Source organism: Marmota flaviventris, chromosome 14 (genome assembly GCF_047511675.1).
Source record: "Marmota flaviventris isolate mMarFla1 chromosome 14, mMarFla1.hap1, whole genome shotgun sequence".
Lineage (NCBI taxonomy): Eukaryota > Metazoa > Chordata > Mammalia > Rodentia > Sciuridae > Marmota > Marmota flaviventris.
The window spans coordinates 17,438,641-17,463,789 of record NC_092511.1 but is presented as its reverse complement, the minus strand read 5'-3'; the positions used below and the strand labels follow the sequence as shown (position 1 = coordinate 17,463,789).

The 25,149-nt window shown below is 45.6% G+C and overlaps 1 protein-coding gene across 1 annotated transcript in view; it reads right to left on the bottom strand.

The window, feature by feature from the left end:
- The window catches only part of Klhl29 (kelch like family member 29), a 280,907-nt gene extending 257,578 nt beyond the window's left edge, over positions 1–23,329 (bottom strand). Inside the window, exon 1 of the mRNA XM_027937849.2 lies at positions 23,276–23,329. The gene's annotated coding sequence lies outside the window, so the exon portion shown is untranslated. The remainder of the gene's footprint in view (positions 1–23,275) is intronic.
- Positions 23,330–25,149: the final 1,820 nt, after the last annotated feature.

Sequence of the window (25,149 nt, the reverse complement as noted above, 5' to 3'; positions counted from 1 at the left end):
GGCCCGGGTTCGATCCTCAGCACCACATACAAACAAAGATGTTGTGTCTGCCGAAAACTAAAAAATAAATATTAAAAAAATTCTCTCTCTCTCTCTCTTAAAAAAAAAAGAAAGAAAGAAAGAGCTGATGGGGTACAGGTCTTGGGATCACCAACAGGGTTGGGATCTGAATTCAGAACAATGGCATGGACTTGTTTGCATTCACCCTCTGAAATGTCTCCACTATTGATAAACTATGAGGAAATCCAGGTGTGTGAGACTGGTCACTCAACAGCCCCATGATGTCCTGGACCCTGGAACCATGCAGAGGTGCTTGAGGAAGCCCAGCCTATCTGTCTTAGGTCAGCCCTGTGACATTTCCTGAGGAGCCCGGAAGTGAGACACACCTGAAGAGAAACAGAGGTCATGCCAATAGAAATAGAAATAGACCCAGAGGTCAGGCCAATAGAAATGAACAGAAAACAGCCATAACAAAAATGTTGGCTCCTCCAGAGGTTATTAGTTATTAGATTGGACCCAAGCACTGGCCTAAATGACTCAGATTAAGATCTGGGTTCCATTTTGCCAAAAGAGCCCAGGGAGACCCTCAGAACCCACCATCCAACATTGCTGACGTTGGGAGTTGCCATTTTCACATCTGGGAAGCGGAGAAGGCAGAACCAGCGGTACCTGTTAAAATCCCAGTCCGAGTCTTCATTTCCCAATGCAAGAAGAATAAGGATATTTTTGTCTCATTTCATCTCCTGACAGCAGGAAGGGATGGGGCTGAGAAAACTCTTCTGGCACGCACAGCAGAAGGAAATCTGGCCGACCTCACACTCTCTTCTGGAGGCCCCGCTTTATCTGGACACTGCTCATCCTGGCACCCCCTCCCATGTACAGACCCCCATGACTCTTCACCTGGCCCCTCCACCTTACTCTGATCACACAAATGCACACACCTTTCCAACACACACACACACACACACGCACACACACACACACTATATTCCAGTTGTGGAAACCACTTAGACTCTTCAAATACCTCCTGCTGCTTGTGCCCCAATTCCCCCACTGCCCTGCCCCCACCCAAGGCTACCTGGCACATGCCCAGCCCTCTCCCCACTCCATTGAATAGGCCTCCTTCGCCTGACCTCACTGGAATCTTCTACATGCCTCTTTTGCAGTCTTCGTCACACCAACATTATAATCCCATCTGCTTTATCTTTTTCTCCTTCTACGCTAGAGGTCCTTGGGAGGCCGATGGCCACGTTTCCCTCACCACTGTTATCGATGCTGCAGTACCCGGCGCACAGCAGCAGTGTGATACATATTTAGTCAATGAATCAGTACATGAATTATCTCGAGTTTAGGAAAACAATTTTCGGGGCTGGGGCTGGGGCTCAGTGATACAGCCCTTGCCTAGCTCGTGTGAGGCATTGGGTTCGAGCCTTAGCACCACACAAAAATAAATAAATAAAATAAATGTTAAATAAAAAAAGAATACTTTAAAAAAAAGAAAAAGAAAACAATTTTCTTCTTGGCCCAAGGAACAAAATAATGGGACAATGCCTCTGAAAGCTCCTGGTTCAGCACTGAGGGACTGTGGGGAGGAAGGCAGGGCTCCAGGGGAAGGAGGGAGGGGTGGGAGAGACTGCCTGGTTCCCTCTCTGCACTCAGTGACGCCCCTCAAGGGGACCTGTGAGGGTGAGCAAGCATGTGTAGATGGGACTGTTCAGACATGTGGCCTCTGTGTTTATGCCCCTTCAATTGCCTTCAGCCTTGACTCTGGCGGCACAGGGTGGAGGATACACAGGAAGTCCCCTCCTCCATACCTGGGAAAGAGAGGAGTGGTGGCCAGAATTGACAAGAGGTCCCAAGAGGACAGGGGCCAATAGCTTGTCCCTAACCACCAACATTTTTCTCCCTGGAACTAACGTGAATGATTCCTTAAAATGTGCATTTCTGACCCCGATCTCACCTTTAAACAAGAGCCACACACCTAACTGGCTACCTGTGACCATCACCATGTCTCAGGGCCCTTACACCTAGTTCCAAACAAAACTCCATCTTCTCCAACGTACCTGACCCATCCCCAGCATCTCCAATGCCTTTAATTGCAACCCCTCCGCTCCGGACACATCCTTGCCTTTGTTTCCCCACCTTCAACGCCCCTCTGCCCTGGCTGCCCAGAGGTCCTTTCACTGCTCGTCAGCCTGTCTGTCTGCACCATGACCTTGGTCCCACGGCTGCTACTAACGGTGGCCTGGGTTCCTGTAGTCCTCACTAGCTACACCCCATATTCTCCCTTGGCGCTCTTCAGGAGTACCCATACGGTAGCAAAAGCCATCTTTACAAAACCACCAAAGTCAATCTGTACTTTTGCAATAAAGACAAAGACCCCTTATGTCACTGACAAGACCCTGCATGGTGTCTCCCTGCCTCATTCTCTGGTTTCTTTCTGGCTTTCTCAGTTCCAGCCTCCCTGGCCTTCTTGACTTCCCTTGAACGTACCATACTCTCTCCTACCCATTTTCCCTCCCTTGTGGAACCCACCATTCCTGCCCCACCCTTCCCTTTAAATCTGAGAGTTACCAATTCTTTTAAATCTCAGATCAGTCACCACCTACTCTCTGAATGGAAGATGAGACAAGGTTCCCTGCAACAGCACAGCCTAGCTTCCTTCATGGTGTCCGGACTATCTGATAAACATCTGTCTCTCCCACCAGATTGGAAACTCCATGAGGGGAAGAACCAGGCCCATTCTCACTCACTGTCTAGTTCTAGCACCATGTACAGTGCCCAGCACGCAGACAGCACTCAGGTATTCGTTGAACCACGAGTAATGGGTTGGAGTTTTATGGAGGGACGACATGCTGCCTTCCAGTCTGGTTTCACAGGAGACAGTTACAACACCGAGGAATTGCTGATGGCAACGTATTCCTTCCGAGGAAGATTTTTTCAAATGGGAGAAAAACAACTTTCTCAAACTGGCATAAAAAGCAAAGAGTAAAAGATGAGCTGTTCGTCCAACAGAGGAAATGCACACGATCGGTACATTCACAAGCCGTCTGTGTGGGGACGTGGGGAGATTCCGCCCCCACCTCCAGCCATATGCTAGAGAGAACCGGGGTAGGAGAAATCCTTCCTTTCCCCACGACTGAGCGAGAAGGCCTGCATTTGGAGAAGATGACAACGTGATGGGAGCTGGGTACAGCTGTGAGACTGAAGTGTCTCGACACTCCAGTTGTTTTTCTGGTCGGCCCTTCTCTTCTCCGTTGCTCACTTTGTGGGGTTATCTTTGTACTGTACGTGGAAATCTTGGGTGTCCTCCAGGAGCAACAGTGGGGCAGGTAATGTTGAATTGTTTCTTCACACTCAAGTTTGGCTGTTGGTGTACAGCTGGGTGAAGTGAAGCTCAAGGTTCTCCCCAATCAGTCTGGGGCCTGTGTCTCCAGTTAGCGCTCAAATTATTCTTTATGATCAGTTCTTCTCACTCCACCCACAAGGCAGGGCTGTGAACCCCAAACACTTAAATGGAGATTGCTCTCCTCAGCCCTTGGGAGCCACCAGGCCTGTCTCTTGCTTCCGAAGAGGCCTAAAAGCAAGCATTATGGATGCCGAGACTGTAGTTCCAAGTAAATTATATCATCGGTACTCACATTTAGAGTCAGGAAGAAATTTCATTGAAATGGCATATAAGACATAACGAGATGCCATTTTCCTCCAAATCAATGAAGATTCTTGAAAATAATATAAACTTTCCTGGATACTATGGGCTGAACATACAATCATTGAGTAAAATAATCTGCAAGTTTTGAAAGCCTCAAAAAACAGTTCCATCCATAAGAAAGGTCAGTATCCTGGCAAGATGTAAAATAAATACACAGGGGCTGGGGTTGTGGCTCAGTGGTAGCGCGCTTGCCTAGCATGCACGAGGCACTGGGTTCAATCCTCAGCACCACATAAATGTAAAATAAAGATATTGTGTTCACCTAAAACTAGAAAATAAATATTTTAAAAAAATAAAATGAAAATACAAAAATTAACAGCTTTCTTATCATTAATAACTCATTAGAAAGGAAAGTGGGACAGACAGATCTCTTTCTCCCTGCAACAACTAGGAATGGCATCTTTAAGAACAGTGCAGAGCTCTCAGGAAGAAAACCACAGATGTTTACAAAGAGATATGAAAGTAAACTCAAATAAACAGAGTGAGTAAATGAAGAACACATTCCTGAATGAGAAGACTCAATATTGTAGGCAGGATGTCAATTCTTTATAAATAATCAATTTATAGCTATCATCTAATTCAGCAGATATTGTGTAAAGTGAACTCAACATGGTATTTTTTTAGCTTGGCAAAAATGATTCCAAAGTTCATCTGGGATGCTAGATGTGCCAGAGATAGTAGTCAAAAAAATGTCCTAGAAAATAATAACAGAGATGACCTGTACTACCAGATTTTAAAACACAAAAGAAAAAGTGTCTGTAATTAAAACAAGGTGGTTTAGTACTAGGTCAGAATGAAGCAGAATAAATAGCCTGAAAACACGCTCTAGTTTACGAGAATTTAGTGCATGAGAGATAGCGTTTCAAATCAGTAGGGAAAGAAAGATCATTCACTAAACAGAACTAGAAGAATGAGCTATTAAGAAAAAGTTAAATTCCTCTTGTATCTCAGAACAAAATGAGAGAACAGGATAAAAAGTCGAATCTACAAAATGAATCGTGGAGCAAGTAGAAGAAAATGCAAATGAACAGATATCTAAAGCCAGGAATGGGAAGGATTTTTTAAAGCATAAAAACAAGAGGAAACATCAAAGTGGGAAAAAATAAAATAAAACAAAAACCAAACACAACTGATGAACAGGACTTGCAGAATAAAGGCTTCTATGTAGCCAAGAAACCATAAGTGAATTTAAAAGACAAATGGCGAACCTGGGAAGATATTTCCAACATTACACCAAAAGGTTAATATCCTTTTATGCATAAAGAGCTCTTCCAAATCAATAAGAAAAAAGATAAATATAAATAGAAGAAGAGGCAAAGGACAGGAATGTCGATATACAAGAAACAAATGCTGTGGTCCACTGGTAATCAAGGAAGCACAAATTGAGGCCACAAAATACCATCACTCACCTACCCAACAGGCTACAACTTAAGGAAAAAAATTCTATAGGCAGAAGTGGGGTAAAATGGGTGTTTCCATGCCATTTGTGGGAGAGTAAAATAGCACAGTCTCTCAGGGGCAACACAGACCAATATCTTCAGTATATGCCCAGCTCTTGTGTGGTAATAACCAGCTCCAGGAATTAATTCTAAAGAAATAATCCAAAATGTCCACAGACATTTGTTCAACAACTTCTTGCTGCCATGTTATTTTATACTAGCAAATAACTGAATTATCTAAATATCCAACCACAGGAATTAGTTAAATAATATATGACACATTAATATAACAGAATATAATGAAACACAACTTTCTAAGATAATGTTTCTGCATAAGTAATGACAAGGGAAAATCAATACAAGATTAAGGGGGGCGGGGAGCCGGAGACAAATGATATATGTGTGTATGTAACGTGATCCCAATTCTGCTAAAGTGACAAATAATAGATTCTAAAATGTTAATTGTTTTTCAACTCTGAGTAATGAGATTATACATGGTTTTCTTTTTTAAAATTTTTTCATAAAGAACATTACTTTTATAATTGGAGAGTTATATAATTTTTAAAAATGGGGCTAGGGTTGTAGCTTATGGGAAAGCACTTGCCTAGGGCATGTGAGGCACTAGGTTAAATCCCCAGCACCACATAAAAAACAGATAAAGAAAATAAAGCTCTCTTGCCCATCTACAACTAAAAAGAATATTTTAAAAAATTGGTAGGTATCTTGTCCATCGATAACTGAAAAGAATATTAAAGTCTTGGTAATTCTGTTTCCAGAACTCTATTGAAACATGACATCATACAACTTTCACCACCAGCCTATGAGCTTGGGAGTCTTATTTTCATTTGACATGTATAGACAGAGACCTGGGTGCATAGTGTGACATGCCCACTATTACCCTCAGAGCTGGGTCTTGGCAGATCTGATACCAAAATTGTGAACAAAATTATATAGAAGAATAACCACAAGTGGGTTACAGGAAGAAAAATTTGCAGCCACGGGAGTGCACCAGGGGATACCACATAGCCATGTTCAACTGCGATGGTTAAGAATGATTTTTAATAACACAGGATAATATTCATCATACACTCAAGTAAAAAAAGGAAGATGCAAAATTTCATGGGTAGCCTGTTCCCAACTATTACAAAAATGCAAAGCCAGAAGAAAATTGGAAAAAAGTACAATAAAATATTAACAATAGTATCTCTAGATGATAGGTTTATTAGATATTATTACTTGGTTATGTCTAAAATCTTTATACAGGGACACTGCTTCAGTTACCAAAATATGTTCCACATTAACTTAAAAAAAAAATGAATGCGTCACCTATTCTAATCCAAGCTTCTCTAATACCTACCAGTTCTTTTTTTTTTTTTTTTAATATTCTTTTTAGTTGTAGAAGGACAAGATAGCTTTCTTTTCTTTTTGTTTTTTGTTTTTATGTGGTGCTGGGGATCGAACCCAGTACCTCACACGCCCTAGGCAAGTGCTTTCCCACTGAGCTACAACCCTAGCCCCATACCCATCAGTTCTTTAAAGCCAAGTTCAAGGCTTATCTCCCCTGTGAAGCACTCCTTGATTTGCCCAGGCCATACTGCTCAATCTCTCAAAGCAAGTGTTCAAAGAAAAGCTTTGACTCTTGGCTTCAGAAACTCTCACATAGGTCTCTAAGGACATCACGGCTCTTGGGCTGGGGTTGCAGAACCCTGGGAGGACAGCATGCCTCCTCCTGCTCTCAGGTCTCCCATGCTGTGGCTGTCAACTGGGCAGGCTGGCAGAACTGGTGCCCACAGAGATACCTGGTGGCGGGGTACAGATATGAAGGTATCATGAGCAGGACTTGTGGAATAGGGTCTGCTGGCCTCTGACTAGAACCAACTCAATAAGAAATCCTCATAGTCCACCAGAACCCAGAAAACTCCAGACAATGTAGCCAATTTACCCAAACACAAAATTAATTTCCCTCTCCAATATTCTGAGATTATATCCTTCCTAATCTGGTGATACATATGTGTTGTTTTTTAGTAGATGGTAATTCTTTAATGTCATTTAACACACGAGTAACAGGCAACTGCATGTTGCTTCCTTTGTTTTCAGGGTTCCCAGGTCCATAAAATAGAGGACATTATGAATTCTGAGAAAAAGAGAATTTGAAGGATTTATTACTTCAGTAACAAATAATGCTGATTCCAGTTGAAATCAGAGTATCATTTGTTACTCATCAGAGAAGCCGGCCTAACTGCTCAATCCAACATGGCTATTCTTTTCCTTACCACCATTGTCTTTCTGCAGAGCATTTACCATGACGTAAATTGCCCTCTAGAATGCATTTGTTTCCCTTTTTTTCTGTCAAGTCTCCTGATGGAGGATGCGTGTTCCTGGAGGACAGGCTTAGTCTGGCTCAGTGTGGACCGTGGGTAGGTACTCAGTAGGTATAAAGGAAGGAACTTGGATCTAGAGAATTGATGGGCTCATTGTGCTGTTGGGCTCTGGTGGATCTTAAAAATCTTAGAAAATCAAATTTGGCCTCCAAGTCATGGATGGGGGCAGCTATATACTGGCATGGGGTATCTTGTGCCTGGAGACAACTCTTGTAAAGGATTCCATTGGTCCCCAGTCATTGTGGGGATAAGACATTAAAAACCCAGTAAGTAAACACAGAGCAAAATTCCTGGCCTGGCCGGTAGCGTTGGCTCCCGCATCGGCAGGACACGTTAAGTGGAAGCAGACGACAAGGACTCAATTGCAAGCAGCTCTCCATCTCCTCCTTCCCTTCCCATTAACACTCTCCTCTCCCCTGGCTTCTTAGCTTCCCTTTAAAAACAAATCATTTTTGCAGTAGTTGATGAGAAAATGCCCTCTTGTGGGCGTGACAGTGGACCACCTCAGTAGTATCACAGTCATCTGAAAATGTGGTTATACAAGAGAATCCCTTTATTAGATTTAAAGATTCTTTTTAAAGTCTCAAACCTCAACCCTTTGTTAAAGTGAAAATGCGTCTTCCAAGAGACCGCTAAGCAGTCCTCAATTCACTCCTGCACGTCTAAGTTAGCGGGTTCTAAAGATCTTCAACAGCATCGTCAGAAAGATAATTATTCTCTTTTCTAAACTTCTGTGCAATTTGATAATGACTGGGTGACTTTTTTTTCCCCCTAATCATCACCCAGAATCTGCCTCCTTTCTGCTCCCAGGAACCCATCACCTGAGATTGACGGGCAGCAATTGAAAATAATAAAATTATGTAAGATGAGCTTGTAATCACCTGCATTTCACAGGAAGCAAAATGCATTTCGCTCTGGCGGAGGTACAGAAAGTTTCTTCCTCATTTTAAATCTGTATCAGAGGTAAAGCCTTCTATTAAAACACAATTCTCCGTACGCTTACAGCCTCTGGCAGACTGCCAAGGGGACTATCATGCAGCTATTGCTGCAGAGGAGCAGGCCATCAAAGGCATCGAGGATGCTCCTGAGAAAGACGATGCCAAGGCTTCCGAATTCTTGGGAGGGCTCTGCCCACACCTTCTCCCAGTTCTTCTGGCCAGGCCCCTTTGCAAATAAAAAACATATACAGACGTGCACACTCATGCGCATGCACCCCTCCACTTTCTGGGAGGGGCACCAGGAAGGTAAATAATCAAGAAAATTCCTCTTTTGCTTTCTCTTCTGTGTGCGCGTGCGCGCGCGCACACACACACACACACACACACACACACACACAGAGTTTCATCTTTCCCTGACTTCTTTTTAAAAGTGTATTATTATTTTCATCGGTATTATTAAATTTCACACTCTGAAGTCCAGGGCCTGGTTAATTGTGGCCTTTTTACTGGATGTAATTTACAGGTACATGCGACCACTTGGGGGCACAGTTATTTGAGAATGGTGTTTCACACGGCAGGCTTTTACATTTGAAGCCTGCTTTAGCCACTTTTTTAAAAGACCCCAAGAAGCCCAAGTTGGGGCAGATTTCTGAGAGAATGTTTTTTTAAGGGCAGTCTGAGATTCATTGTGAGGGACATTTTTTTAAATTCTTTTTTTATTAATTAATTTATTTTAATTAGGTATATATGATAGCAGAATGCATTTTGATTCATTGTGCACAACTGCAGCACAACTTTTCAGTTCTATGGTTGGACATGATGTAGCGTCGCACCATATGTGCAGTCATACATGTACCTACTGATGTCCATCTCATTCCATCATCTTTCCTGCTCCCCTGCCCCCTTCCCACCCCTCCCTCCCCTTTGCCCCATCAAAGTTTGTGAGGGACATTTTGTATAGGGGATTATGTGAAAACCATTTTGCTCTTCTCCCCCTTTTAAAAACTGGTTGTTTAAAATTTCTTCTATGTTACAACCTGCCCTTTTTCTATTTCCATTAGTATTAATGTGGGCATGTATGCAAACACATATTGCTCTCCCTGGGAGGGGAAAGAAGCAGCAGAATTAAACTTGCTATTAATATTAGGTCTCTTTCCCTGATTAGGTAAATTTTATTTTCCAAAAATGAAAAACACACTGATTATTTTTTAAAAACTGGAAAATTTAAAAGTACAAAGATGACCACTGTTAGTTAACATTATAGTGTATTTTCAGCCTTTTCTCTATGTCCTGTTTTTATATGCTTGACATCATAACATATATTTTTGTCTCTACTTTCTTTTAGTTAACCAAGTTTCCTTCTTAATTAAAAATTATTACCTCAAATGACCAAACTTACGATAAAGTCACTTTAGAAACTTTATTCTCAACCTCCAAAGAAGTTTTTTTAATAATTTTCCTATGGTTTCCTGATCAACAGAACCACCAAAGAACGATGTTGAGGCCAGTGTCCCTGTGGCCCAGCACATATCAGAGAACAGGCCCTCCCCGACACAAGCCAGGCTGTGGGGTTCCTAGCTGGGCAGTCAGCCATTGGTGGGGATGGGGGAGGGAGAAGGTAACCTAGGAGAGGGAGGGGGAGGGAGGAGGGGCCTGGGAGCCAGACAGAGGCTGGGCTTTCACCAGGGACCCCAAGGTTTTAACAACATGAGGTTAGTGTCCTGGAAAGACTCTTATCCGGTGTGGGAAAATGAAGCAAAGTTTATCTTTCCTGGCTCAGATTCAGATGCACAGTCATTTCACGCCCTAGTGAAGGGATCCCTTATCGGGTCACACGTTTTAGGAAATCATCACTATTTGCATGTGACAATAGCCAACAGGGCCAGAGAGAAAATGCTATGGGGTTTGCACTCTTCCACTCAGAACAGCTGGAAGCAGCACTGGACTCTCCAGAGACAGTCCCTCACCCAGACTGTCCTGGCACCGTTCCCTGACACTCTTTCATGTGCTGGGTTGTTGGGGTCCAATTCCAGCTCTGCCTGGGGCTAGTCCTAGACATGGCATCCTCTTCTCTGTGCCCCACAGGTTCAAACTGTAAAATGTGCCCAGCGTTGGCCTAGATCTTTATAGGAAAACCAACAAAGGAATATAAACAAAAGGTGAGGCAATCACTTCCTCCGGGAGCTCGCGGTCAGGTCAGCTGGGACTTCCAGGCAGCTGTGAGGCAGTTACATTGGGAGCCCAAACGGTGCCAGGAAATCCCAACGAGCAAGGTGACTGCCACCTAGGAAGCTGTGAGGACCGGCAGGATCTGAACTGGGTAGAAAAATTCTAGAGCAGGAAAAGGAAAGAGGGGAACTGAGGGTGACATTGGCCCACCAGAAAGTAGTTGCTTGGAATTAGTGGGCGGTCCTTCTGCTTAGCAGTGCACCATCCTGCCAGTCCAGCCACTTTAGGGAGATGATTCACTTAGAGAGCAGGTCTTTTCTCCATCCCAGGTCTCCTGTGCCCATGGGTAGGTGGGCAGGACTCATAAGGCCCCGACTTGCTGAGCTGGGCACTTGAGCTTCAGTTCCAGACTAAAGTCACCAAAATGACTAAATAACACATCATCCAGCCCCAAGGCTCCAAACCAGAAAGGAAGAAGCAGAGTTGGGGATGTATTTGTAACCCAGAGACGCTGCTCTACCCTTCCCTGCCCAGGTATCTGGTTAGTTATGCAGGTGACCTTCTGAGCTTGGGATGGATGGGTGCAGCAGGCTATCATCTCTCAGGGAGAGTGACCTATACAGCCATCTGCCAACTCCCTGTCCCCAGTGCAAAGTCAGCAAGCAGCCTCCTGATGGTGATTTAGCTTCCTGCAGGATGGCCTTCAGGGAAGAAATCTGCTTAATGGCAAAACAAGTGTCTGGTCTACTGGTTGTCATTCTTCCCATGAAAATCAACGAAACGCCTTTATCTGGAGACCATTCACCTCTGGGTTTGCCACCATCCAATGAGTCGAATAAGAAAGTAGTTGGGGTGGAGAGAAGGGGGATTGATTAGAAAGGGGCTCAGGGAACTTTCTGGAATGATGAAAATGCTTTCTATCTTGTTTTGGTTATACAGGTACATGTAATTATTACAAATCTTTTGTGAACTGAACATTTAAGTCTGTGGATTTCATTGTACTACCTCAACTATTATAACTTAAATAAATAAATAAAAAGATGAATAAATGCCCAGCATGGGGTGAGATATACAGCAAGGGCCCTATAAGAACTGTTGAATTGTTGAGTGCATTTTTTTTTTGTCCTAAGTGAATTTTACAAAGAAAAATCAGTTGGGGATATGTTTGGAAATGTATTATCTTTTTATTGTGATAAAATACACCTACTATAAAATTTACCATTTTAGCCACTCTTAAATGTACGATTCAGTGGCATTAAGTACACTTACACTGCTGTGTAACCATCACCACCCTCCATCTCCAGACCATCTTCTTCCCAAACTGAAACACTGTAGCCATTAAACAGGAACTCTTTCCCGCAGCCCCTGGCAACCACCATCTAGCTTCGGTTTCTATGAACTTGACTACGCTAAGTACCTCACAGGAGTGAAATCATACAGGAGTTGCCCTTTTGTGCCTGGTATATTTCACTTATTCTTATATCCTCAAAGTTCAGAAATGTAGAGTTTTCTTCCTTTACAAGGCTGGATAATATTCTAATGCATGTATGTATAGACTGCACTTTGGTTATCTGCTCAACCATTGATGGACACTTAGGTGGCTTCCATCTTTCGGCTATCGTGAATACTGTGCTACAAGCCACCCGGACTTCTTTCAGTCCCATCTTTCACTTCTTTGGGGTGTACCTGGATCATGTGGTAACTCTGTTTAATTTTTTTGAAAACTGGTATAGTATTTCCCATAGAGGGTTGCACCAGTTTGCATCTCCACGAGCAGAGCATAAAGGTTCCTGCTTCCTCATGTCCCTACCAACACTCACTATTTCCTGGTTTTGTTTTTTGCTCCATTCATTTTCAAATAGTCATTCTAATGGGTATGAAGTGACAGCTTATTGTGGTTTTGATTTGCGTTTTCCTAATGATTAGTAATGTTGAGCATCTTTTCAAGTGTGTATTAACCATTCATTTCGTCTTTGGAGAAATATCTATTCAAGTTTTTTGGCCATTTTTTAATTAGTTCATATGTTGCTGAGTTAATGGTTTTCATTGTAACTGTGAAGGTCTGGGAACCAAGTCCTGCTCTCCCTCACATGTTCAGTCCCAAGATATAAATCTGATGTCCCTTCTTCTCCGCTCCACCCCCAGTGGCTCATGGGTCACACCCAGCACAGAAGCAAGGGCCAGACAGGCAACCATCTCCTGCTTCTCCTAGGACCAAGGAGCCCAGACCCGGCCCAGGCGTTTATTTCAGAAATCAAAAAATGCTTCTGGAGAGCAGGCATTCTGGGAGGCAAGCAGGAATAAAAACAGCGACAGTTACAGCTCTCAAATTGTGACTTCATCGTTCACTGAGTGTCCATCCCCTCCTGCAGCCTCCCCTAGGACTCCTCAGAAACACAAACCCCATTTTTCTGTTTTGTTTCATTTTGTTTTGGTGTGTGTTGAGAGTGTTTTCTGCAGAATCAGATGGAAGCTTTAAATTCCTAGGCGGAAATCTGAGCAGGGCCATCCTTCTGAAATCCCCTTGTCACTCATGGATGTGAGGGACAGCACAAAAGGAGCCGCAGGGTGCTCATCGCAGCCCTCCTGTGGAAACCAGGGCTGTGGCCCTGCCCTGGGATGTGGCCACACAGCAGCAGCATGAGCTGCCCTCTGGATGTGGCTCTGCCTGCAACCTTCCCCTCCTGTGTCCCAGTCCCTGGTGCCTTCCAGGTCTCACAGCCACATCCCCTCTCTCCAGAAAGCCCTGTCCCCTGCACCACCTGACCTCTAAACCTAGGGGTGTCACAGAGGGGTGGCAACTATACAGAGAGCTCCAAACTGACTTCCATTAAACAAGGTTTTCATGAAAATCATTTTTCTCCTCTGAGGGAAGAAAGAAGAATCACATCTCGGTGGAAAGAGGCAGTTGCCCCGCGTCTTGTGACACAATCCGGGAGCTCCTTTTCCCCAGCGTGTTGCCTGGTAGATTCAGACGCTCTGACACTTTTCCTCGGCACATGGAGGCTTCACCAAGAACTACTGTTCGTTTCACAGTTTGAATATTATTTCAGTTTTGATGATTAAAGCTGGTTGGAACAGCATGAACCGAGTAGATTACAGCAGTCTCTTCACTAGAGGGACTAGCCAGCCACTCACGCTGCAGGCAGCCTCCTGGTCTGACCAGCTCAGCTTCCAAATGTGGCACTCGCACTTCCCAAATTCTGTGGCACTTTGTTTTTGTTCAGAAAACCTGTGTGTGGGTTTCTGAGGAAGGTTATTTGATATTTCTTCACATCACTCCAATAAGCTAGTTCAATGAAAAAATAACCCAGCTTTGTCTCAAGAGGCCAGAACAGTGCCGTATTGCAACAAAATGGCCTTTAGATGGACGTGGGTGGGTACACTGCGAGGTTCCTGAGTGAAGACCCTGGGTTGCAAGGGTTAAAACAAAGTGAAGAACCAAAATGGCAATCATGTTCCGGGCAGCAGACACCAGGCAGCTAGCCCTGCAACCAGTGGATTAGACAGGAGTCGGCCCACCTGTTCCCCCAGTGGTGGCAAAGTCACCCTCACTGATGAGGGATTCTAGTCCCTGGTGTTCTAAAATCCCTGGCCAGGCTTTGTGACGACAACTGCATCTATGTTTCCACTGGGATCTCTACCCCTATCTTTGATGAAGGTTCCAGTTTTTGGTTTTTATTTATTTGCAATCTCTCAAGAACTGAAGTGAGGGCCTCGCCATGCATGGGTAAGGCACAGCTCACACTGTGTACAACTCCCTTGGTAACTTACCACGTGAGCTCGACACTGCCCTGTCTATGCCTTGTTCACCGAGAGGAGCCCTGGACCATGCTCTTGGCTGCCAAGGCAATGTTAAAGGCAATCCTAGTTTCTAAATGCTCACTCTCAATTTAACTTGGCACAGACTGGAACAGTGTGGACTGGCACCAGTGTGTGACTGTGCCTAGAGTACCATCGTTTTCTACTCCTCTCTGCTGGCTTGGAGAGACTGGCCCAAGGGGCTGTAGCCGCAGCAGTGTTCACAACGCAGTTCTCTTTGTTCTGAACTGTCTTATAATTTCTCAGGAAATTTCTGGACCTATTATTATCCATGGGTTTCCTGGTTAGACTGGGCAGTCCCCAGAGGATCCTGTTAATAAATACCTGACACGGGCCAGGCCCAAGGCTAAAGATAAAGACAGTCCTTGCCCTCATGGATCACAACTCTGGAGATGAGTCCAGAAATAACCACTGGTTCCCACAATTCGGCATGTGCTGGCATTGTTTTAATCACTTTGCAAGCAGGAACTGAATTTAATCTTCAAATATTCAACTGTCTTATATTCAAGTGAGCACACCCCTGGGAGCTTTCTGACTACCACGAAGAAAAAAGTCAGACAGAACTAAGACTTGTCGAGAAACTCAGAATTGAGCTTCTGCTCAGTTTACAAAGACAATGGCAGTAAGTTCTAGTGTGAAGGTACTTGGCATCACACTGACGGGTCTGTTTCTTTGCATGTATTTCAAACCTTCAGAGAAGATTAGATGGACCTTGACTTCCTATTGTCACCTGTGATAGTGAGCAATGTGGCTAACCCTGGGATTACTCTCTTATTTTAATAAGCAATTTATACACCACATAAAAGGGCATCTGGTTTTCTCTTTCCTCCATGGGCAGTGTGAAGGATAGACTTGTACATCCCCTGCCCATCACCCATGTTAGTGGGTCTGAACTTGAGTAAATGCTTTGTTATCCACAAAATGGGAACGATGCCGCCCATGTCACGGGGTGAGAAACAGACAAGATGTCACAAGAAAGGGAATGCTCTTTCCATGGTGTCTTCTCCGTACACGTGTATTGAATCTATATTCATTTAGAAGCTCCAGGGGCTGAATATGTATCGTTAAGGGTCCCCGGGAAGTGAAGTACAGCTATGGTTTTGATCCCAAAGCGAGTGCCTACAGCTGGAAGATTTGAAAAGAGATGGTAAAAGAGAAAGGTAATATTGTTTCTTTTTTAAAAATCCGAATTTCCTCTATTCCCCATCACCTCTTAATATTACTAAATGACCATAAGGAAAGCATGAATGTTCTAACAGCTGAGTCTCTGGTCTAAGCCTTTGACTAGCGTTTGCTCTTCACAAAACAGAAAGGCAGAGTCTTCCTGTAGCTCTTCCCTCATGGCCTCTGCTCCTCAAACTGCTTCTCAGAGCCTCGCAGGGATGCCTTAAGGACAAGGAAGCCTCGTGTTTGATTTTACTTTCCTGTAGAAATAAGCCAAGGAGGAAGAAGGGGGAGGAGGTGTAGCTGGATGGACAGGCCCACAGGAGAGGCCTGTGCCTGCTCAGGGACAGCAGCCTTCTGCAGCCACCAGCCCTCCCCGGATACTTCCTGTGCAATTGGTTGGCCACACTGGCACGGTGTCTTTCTGCCGCTGAGTCTGGCTGGACCTGGGTTGCAAGGATTAAAACAGGGAGTGTTTCTGTGGTGTGTGCTCCAGGCTCAGTTCATACTCTCTACCTGTCTCCAGAAACAACATGTCAAGAGTAAAAACAGGACAGAAAATGTTGGCAAATATAGTGTTACTGCCCCTCGGTAGCTGTCTTTGTGATTTCCAAGTGTTTTATTTTTCTTTAAAATGATGCTTCTGTGAAATACCACAAATTTTAAAATCTACTTGGAGAATGACACCTTACAAGTAAGCATGTTCTAAAGACGGACTTGGTGTCGATTCTCCAAAGTGCCACATGGATCCAAGTTATCACTGGAATGACGCGGCTCCAAGAGAAAAATTAGTCTTCAAAGTCTCAAGTCATAAATCCTAGAAGATTCCATTTAGATTAGTTAGAATTCATCAACAAGCATATTTAATAGAGAGAGCCCCAAATATAGCATCTAAAATTCCACACCATGACAAACCCAGAACATGTAACTACACAACTACTCAGTGAAAACAAAAATCCATTCAGTAAGCTTTGATGTTTATTACTTGATACCTTCTCTAGGCATAAATGTTTCCACGCTAACATTTCTACTAAAGAATTCTGGGACCTGACATGTAAAACCAAACAAGTCCAGGTCAGTTTGGGTAGGTCTGAATGCATCTTTACCCTTTCTATATTGTTTTTAACTCTTGGATTTGTTATTTATTTACTGTGTTGGCTCAGTACAGAAACAGATGCCATTCAAGCATTTAAAGGTTTTTTCCTCTTTAGTCTTCCAGGAACCAGAATAAATGGAAGCAGCTAGGTCAATCCAAAAAGTAACATGAATGCTGGTCAGACCTGGTTAATATTCTAAAGTTCACATTCCCTCTTGGAATTATTTTATATAAAGTGTTAATTAGCACTGATAAAACAGTATCTCATACATAACAGGCAGTGTAAAGTGGTAGATGCACTGAGACCCAGTCTGGAGTATCAGAGAAACACACACAAACACACACACACACACACACACACACACACACAAACAGTTTGATAAAACTGACGGATCTGTGTTCAAACCCAGCTGTACAACGTGGCTAAATTTGTGGCCTTGGGCCAGTTGATTACCTCTGAGCCTCATCTTCATTTGTAAAGTGTGGATAATCCCTACCTCGCCGCATAGATATGAGGATTAGAGATAATATATGTAAAGTACTAAAATATAGTGGGCAGCCATAACTGGAAGCTATTATTATTATATTATTGGGGCTTGATAAAGGTTTGGTGATTGAATAATAGGTAGATTAGCTGACCTCTAAAATCCATGACAATTCTAAAATTATGATACTAAAAAAGAATTAAAAAGTTCATACATCAAATCAACTGAAGGATAGTTTTAATGGTTGGAATTGTGATGCAAATCTCCTATGCTTTCCAGAATAGGCAGTGATAATGAGACTCATTGAAGACAATATGTATACATACCCTGGCATACCATAAAACATTTGGCAGGCTAGGTGCCCACTGCTGCTGAGATCTCTAGGGGTTGCTGTTTCCCCCTCCACTGATGCTCCCCTAAGCTCTCCTTCCTAATGCCCTTCTCTGGGATGCAGGCTTTACTGGGGTTCCTTCTTCTATCCTCACAACCACCCTGGACAGTACTATTATCATCTCCATTTTCACAAAACAAGGCCTCGTGAGAAAAAAATATTTCCAAGGTCAAAGTTACTAGGCACCAGGGCTGGCGTTGTAGCTCATTGGTAGCGCACTCACCTAGCAAGCGCCAGGCCCTGGGTTCGATCCTCAGCACCACATTAAAAACAAATAAAGGTATTGTGTCCAACTACAACTAAAAATAAATATTAAAAAAAAATTACTAGGCACCAGTAACCGGACCTCAACTCTGACCAGAAGACCCTGCTGTCATCCATTCTGTGATATTACTGCAACACAGGAAAGACCCAGAAGCAAAGCATAAGTGACTGGAGAGACTTGCAAGACAATGCACACACAGAAAAGGAAGAACAAATTCCAGTAACATCCACTGCATTCATCATTTGATGTCCTGTTTGACTGCATTCCTACCAAGTCTCTTACAACAAAAGACCAGCATTTGTTGGTGTTAAAAGTCAGAATATAGCAATCCCACTTCTGGGTAGATATCTAAAAGAACTGAAAGCAACATTACTCACAATAGCTGAGAGGTGTAAGCAACCTAAATGTCCATCCATGGATGAATGAAGGAACAAAGTGTGGTACATACACACAATGAAATATTATTCAGCCTTTAAAAGGAGTAAGAACCTTGAAACAAGATGCTAAGTGAAATAAGCCAGTCACAAAAAAGACAAATAAGGTGTGATTCCACTTACGTGGGATATCTATTTAAGACAAATTTATAGAAACAGAAAAGCGAACAGTAGTTGCCAGGTTGGGGGGAGAGGAGAATGGGAGTTGATGTTTATGGAGTCTATTTCAAGTACTGCAAGAGGGAAAAATTCTAGAGACGCATTGCATGGCAATGTGAATAGCACTGCTGAACTGTAGGAGGAAAAATGATCAAGATGGTAAACTTTTTTTTTTTTTTTAATGAGAATTAAAAAAAGAAAGTGGCAGAGTACATATGAATATGCACGTGTGTGCTTCGTGTGTCCTAAAATGGGTCACTGATTTTAAAATTTTAAATAAATAAAAACAGTAGTTAAAAAAATAAAAAATAAAAAATGAACATCTGGAAAAAAAAATTTCAAATGTCTATAATAGAAATTATAACAATGGCCACCTGTGGGGCCAGTGGTAGCCTTTCAACATCGGGGGAACTGTCCTCTCAGTTTAAACCAGATCCCTGGCTGTACCCATGCTCCATGGTTCTTGTTCCAGCTTCTGAGTCATCATCTACCCCTGCAGCTCAAGAGCTCCAGAGTTGTCTGAACCATTTGAATTTTATGCAGCAGCTAACTGGTCCCATAAGAAACAAGATTTCCCCACCTTTCCACCCTGAAGGAAATATCTCAAAACAGTGAGGTTCATTTCTCAAAAGAATTCTGTTTTCTACTTCCAGCGATAAACTTGCCTCCTCTTAATTTGCAGCTTCAATTTTGCTATTTTCTGACCTCAGACTTTGGGAGACTAAGTGTGTGTATCTGTTGTAGGAAGAACTACAGACTTTGATTTCAGGATGGTCCAGATCTCATCACTTCTGATCCAAGGTTTAGGTAAAGAATTCTGACACACTTTTGATTCTTAACAAAAATTATTAAGACCATTTCTAAGGTGAATTTGCTGCAAATCAAAGTACTTTCCAGGGATTATGCACCCAATTTTTTTTTTTTGCATATTAGGAGATGAGCCTAGATTTTTTTGAGCAATAATCAAATGACCATCTTCTGTACAAAGTAGAAATATCCTCCCACTTTTAAACATTTACGACTGTATGTATCTAACACAGTAAAAGCTAATAAGAAAGGCCTGGGAATATCTGCTTAATCTGTCCACAAAGAGATTTCTTTTTCTCTAGTTGTCTTATGTGGTAACTGCTTGGTTTGTCCTTATCCACAGCAACCAAGGACTGGATTTCTCATTCACGGTGTTTCTTCCTCCTCCTACCCCCAAGTAGGCACTTAGTTGACTGATTATAGAATCACAAGGTTGGTTATAATTCCATTTCTCCATCTGACTTTGAACTTAAGTGTTCCAATTACTTTGCCCGATCCTAATAAGTCAGTAGCGTGCTAATGCTTGCCTTGATATTTCCGAAATATACAGGCTGTGATTAGCATGGGATTGCATCATTAGAAAGCCAAGTTGAAAGCAGATGAGCAAAATTATCACTTGCATTTAAGTAAAACTGTATGTTCCGTGGACATATAATGTTCCTGAGATCCTAGGGACAATATGTGCTGTGACGAAATGTATATTACATTTGGAAAACCTTCTGATGTCCCTGAACCTTCTGGCGTTGGTCCTACTAGAAGAGAAAATATCCTAGAAGGTAAGGCCTGCTCTAATACACAGCCTTGAAGTCTCACCAAGCCAGACAGAGTAGAGGACACAAAGAATCCTTGAACTATAATGGGGTTAAGAGGAAAAAAAAGAAGAAGGAAAAACTTATTCCATTCCGCTGGATTGAATTGACGTCACCGGTCCATAAAGCAAGAAGGTTTTACAGTAAACCTGCAGGAAGAAAAAAAAAAAATAACCCATGCACACACACACACACATAAAACAAGATGCTAAAAAACTACATTAGCATTGATGGTATTATTTGACTCTATCAGAAAAAAATTTAACCCCTTTATATCTGTGCGTATCTGGGAATGGTGTAAACTTTTAGAAACCATGGGGGGGGGGGAGGAAACGCTTTAAACTAGGAATGATTCACAGCCAAATCAATTGATAAATGGAAGGAAAAAAAAAAGATGGCACAACTGAAATTGATGCCAAAGATTTATAAGGTTGACTAAGTAAACAAAAACGGAATGGATCACCATGGAAATGCATGAATATTGAAATAGGCAAGATTTGAATAGACTAATGATATGCCTCACTTAGACTGACAGGTGTTGATAACAACTGTGACACTCCATCCACACTTCTAACATGTTTATTCCTAGAAAACAGGGGCTAGATTTAAAGGTTCCTTTGGTAATAGCTTATAAGTGAAATACAATTTCTAATCTTAAAGGGACTGATTCAATTCTCATCTACTTGAAAAAAACAAAAAAGATTTTATCCATTTTGTTCCCGGATATGAGGAGCTGCAGTTAGCAGAAGTCATCCTCTTGGGCTCTACTAGTCTTTGTTCCAATAAACCTCTCACAAAACTGAATTCTGGTCTGGCTTATCTCCCACACTGAGTGCTAGAAGTATGACCACCCCTCATTTAGAAACATAATTAAAGAGACACAACACTGAGTTCCCACTCCCCATTACATACTGTTGAAAACCAATAACCCTTAATCTATTTGTTACCATGGCTACCATAGGATATTTTATTTCAGTAAAACTCTAGGTATTTCATTTGGATTGTTGCTCACAAATGAAAGTTGGAGACCTATAAATTCTCATAACTGCACTAGAAATGGAGAGACTGAACAGAATAAAATGTTTCTTGATCATGGACAAATATGGTTTATAAGATGCTTGTGCAAAAAAGTTATTAAAATTGGTCCAATGCATCAATCTATAAACCAATTTAAACATCACCAAATTCATATAGGGTTTGAGGGTATATATGTGAGAAATTCCCTGATTTACAGCAAGGTGATACATCAAATGCACTCCAGAACAATGTATGGGACTGAGACTATATTCTTTGGCAGGACACAGTTCCATATCTTTATAAACACCTATATGGTGTGATTAATCAAATACATGCATTCCAACCAGCCCTTTAAGTATTCACCTATGAATAGGGAACACATTTTCTATAAGTGTCAGGATGAACAATCTACAAAATTGTTCAACACTCTCCCACTTAAAAAATTAAAAAGTTAGCTTTACAATTCCTCTTTAATTAAAATAATCAGGAATGAGGTGGGCTAATTAAATCTCCTGTTATTCATTCTAAACTGAAATAATTCCTCAAATCTGCCCTCCCAAGGCTAAGACGACCACACGGCTTAGGAAAAAACTCTATAGTGACTAGACAAATGACTTGAAAGAGACCGAAATTAGGATAAATACAGCTGTAATCAGGACAGATCTGTCACTGCAAGAGGAGTCCGAATCCCAGCATTGCTCAGTTGATAGGGGTCTTGAGCCTGCAGCAGTGGAGCATGAATGTCCCCCAAGCTGATGCGTGGAAGTTTCGAGGGCAGCGGCAGCTCGGCAGCTCGGCGTCCTCAACGTCTAGTCCCTCCAGCGACGAGGTCTCGCCTAATGCTACATAAATACCTGCTTCCACGATTTGCCTGGGGCGCGCCACGGCGCAAGCACCACAGGGAGAGAGGGGAATGTTCGCAGAGTGTCACGGCTGGCAGCAGCGGCAGCTCTTCACCCATCAGCATCCCTGGGGACCCACAGGAGAACCTGCCAACTGACCGCGTCTGCCGTTCAGTTCCAGAGCCCAGGGACGACAACTGGCTTCTCAGCAGGCGGACCTAGGCATCTGAGACTCGCGCTTTGCCACCACCCCCTCCGCGGAGACGGCTGGTCGCAGGCAGGCAGCGCGTCCCCGCCTTCCCCAGCCAACGCAGACCCGACCTGCTCTGGTAGCCGCCTCGGACCTCCCCAGCTCTTGGCTCCGCGCTCGGGCCAGAGGCGAGCATGCCTCTCCCTTGGGGCCCGGGGCCGATGCTGCCCAGCGCGGCCACCGGCGCGCGACCGCAAATAACCCTGGAGCTCTCTGCCTGCTCCAGGCGACGGAGATCCGGACGTGAGCCTGTGGCCAGCCCGCATCCCCCGCGGCAGTCGGGGCACGCGTCCACACTCCCACACTACGCATCTCCTGGTCCACTATCCCACACATAAACAACCCCTCCCTACCCGACACCACCTTCTCGCCCCTCGCCATCCCCGAAGCTATCCTTTCCGCGCGACCCCCCACCCCCCGCAACACGCTGGCAAGGTGTCGAGGGAAGTGTATATGTGTGTATGTGTGGAAGGGGTCACAACAAAATCTGTGCGGGTTCCCTCTCGACGGTTTTCAAGCTCTTCTACCTCCAAAGTTACTTGGGATCCAGTGAAGAAACCTGGTTCCCAAATGTGAGGTCTGAGGACGCGAGGGGGCAGAAACCCCCACCTGTCTTCTCGCTGCACAGCGGCGCGAATCTCCCCAAAGGGCAGAACGCGCGGCCACCCCAGGGACCAGCCCTCCACTGTTTCTTGGCCCCCAGCCCGGCCGGGGCCCTGGGCCGCGCAGGGGGAGGTGGCCATGAGAGGGGCGCGCGCGCTGCCGGGCCCAGCCGGGGGCTGCCGGGGCCGGGGTTCCCACTCCCTTCCAGCATCTCCCACTACCGCGACAGTATCCCCAGGCAGCCCCCTGCATACACACCCGGGGGCAGGAAGTTTTTCCCCCCTTTTTTTCCCCTCTGGAGCAGCGCAGGCGCAAGGGCTCCTGCAGCCTTGAGAGTCCAGACGCGGGAGGCTCCTGCCGCCGCTGCCAGAGCCGAGCCGAGCGTTCCGGGTTCCGGGGCCCCGCTCCCAAGCCCGACCCGGCCCGAGCAACCGCCAGGACCCTGGGGCCCCGCGCCGCATCCTTGGAGCCCCAGTCTGGCCCGACTCTTACCTGCGGCCGCGCCGCTCCGGCCCCGGCCCGACGAGCAGAGATCCCGGGGTCGCGGGTGGGCGCAGGAGGGCTGATGGATAGCGGACGGCGCCGGCGGGTAGCGGAGGCTGGGGCCGCTCGCGTCCTGGCCGAAAGAAACGGATCCAGGTCCACCTCCTCGCGTTCCTGCTCTCCTTCTTCTCTCCCTTTTCCTCCTCCTCCTCCGCCGCCGCCTCCCGGCAGCCCAGGGAGGATGCCTGGGAGAGGGAAGTCGGTCCTTCTGCCTGTCAGCCTGTGCGGCTATGCGCGGTGCGGCGCGGCTCTCATCGAGGCGGCGGCGGCGGCGGCGGCTCCGGCAGCATCGCCCCCGCCCTCTCCCCGCAGCCGCGGCGGCCGCGGGGCTGGGGCTGGCTCCGGGCTCGGGGCTCGGGCTCCGGGCGGGGGCTGCGCTCAGGCGCGGCGATCGCCGGGGCTGCGGGCGGGCGCTGCGGAGCCGGGGCCGGGGCTGGAGCTGCGGCTAGATCCGCGGTGGCGGGGACGGCGGCGGCGGCGCGGGGGTTGGCGCGGCCGCGGCGCGGGGACCATGCTCCCTTCTGGCTCGCTCCGCTCCGGGTACCGTCTGCTTTAGCTGCGAGGGAGGCGGGCTTCGGCGCGCAGCCAGGGGCGGGCGGAGCCAATCACAGGCGCCCGAGTGGGCGGGGGCGGAGGGTGGGGGAGGCGGGGCGCCCCCGGCTAGGCACCGCGCGCGGCTCCCCGGGCCCAAGGGATCCCCGGCAGCGGCGCGCCGGGCCGGGGCGGAGTGCCAGCGGGTGTGTCCATCAGTCCGTCCGCCGCTCCCGCCCCCTGCGGTGGCTCCCGGCTCGCCGGGCTCCGCGGCCGCGCCCGACAGACGCACAGCGCGTGGCCGCGACTGCTGGGCCCGGGCCTCGGGCTCCCCCGGCCCAGGGTTGGAGGACCGGGACCAAAGCGAGCTCCCGGTCTGCTCTCAACACCTGAGGAAACCCGCAGAAAAGTTTGAGAAAGAAAAGTCCAATCTTCTTTCCACTTCCTCCCTCCCTGTGACACTGCAGCCGAGGGAAGGAGCAGGAACCGTTTATCTCTGAAGGACCACAGCTAGGCTCGCCAGTCCTGTCCCCCAGCCCCGGGTGTCAGCCCCGACTCCTCAGTGTACACGAACTTTCCTGTTCACATCGACCCTCCTGCAGGGCCACAGCTCCACTCAGGCCCACTAGTGTCTCCTGCCTACACTGACACTCCCCCCACCCCAGCTGGCTAGACTCTGTCTGTCTCCACCGCCTTTTACCAGTCCGTCCCCTGTCCCTCTACACATGCTGTTCAATCCTAAGAGGAAAGTTTGGTTGGAGGCCTGTGGCCACCCCCGGTAAGGGATTTTCCACTAAGAGAGAACATTTCCTTTCTGCACCAGACTTTCCTCCCTGCTAACTGTCTAGGTCTGTTTTTCTTTTCTTTTCTTTCTTTCTTTCTTTTTTTTCCCCCCTTCTAGGTCTTGCCCCTCTCCTCGCATGCCCCGCCCCCACTTGGTTTTGAGTTTCAGAGGAAAGGTCCCTTGTTCTCCTCCTACTTCCCCCTCCCACCTTCCACCCTCAGCTGGAAAGTAAAGGCCTGTGGGCTTCATCCTCATTCCCATACCCTTCCTCCACTTCCCCAGGGAAAGTCTCTGAGACCCCAGGTCTGTTAGAAATTGGGGAGGGGGGATTCAGTAAGATGGGCCTGAACTGAGAGGGCAGGTCTGGGGAGGGCTCTGCCAGGACGCAGAGGGCGAACTTGCCATGAACCCCTGCTCTCAACTCCATCCTGTGATGTCTGATTCAGAGCTCTGCTGTCCTTGGCTGTAAACCCAGAGCAGGGGTTGTGTCTCCTTTAATATCTTGTAG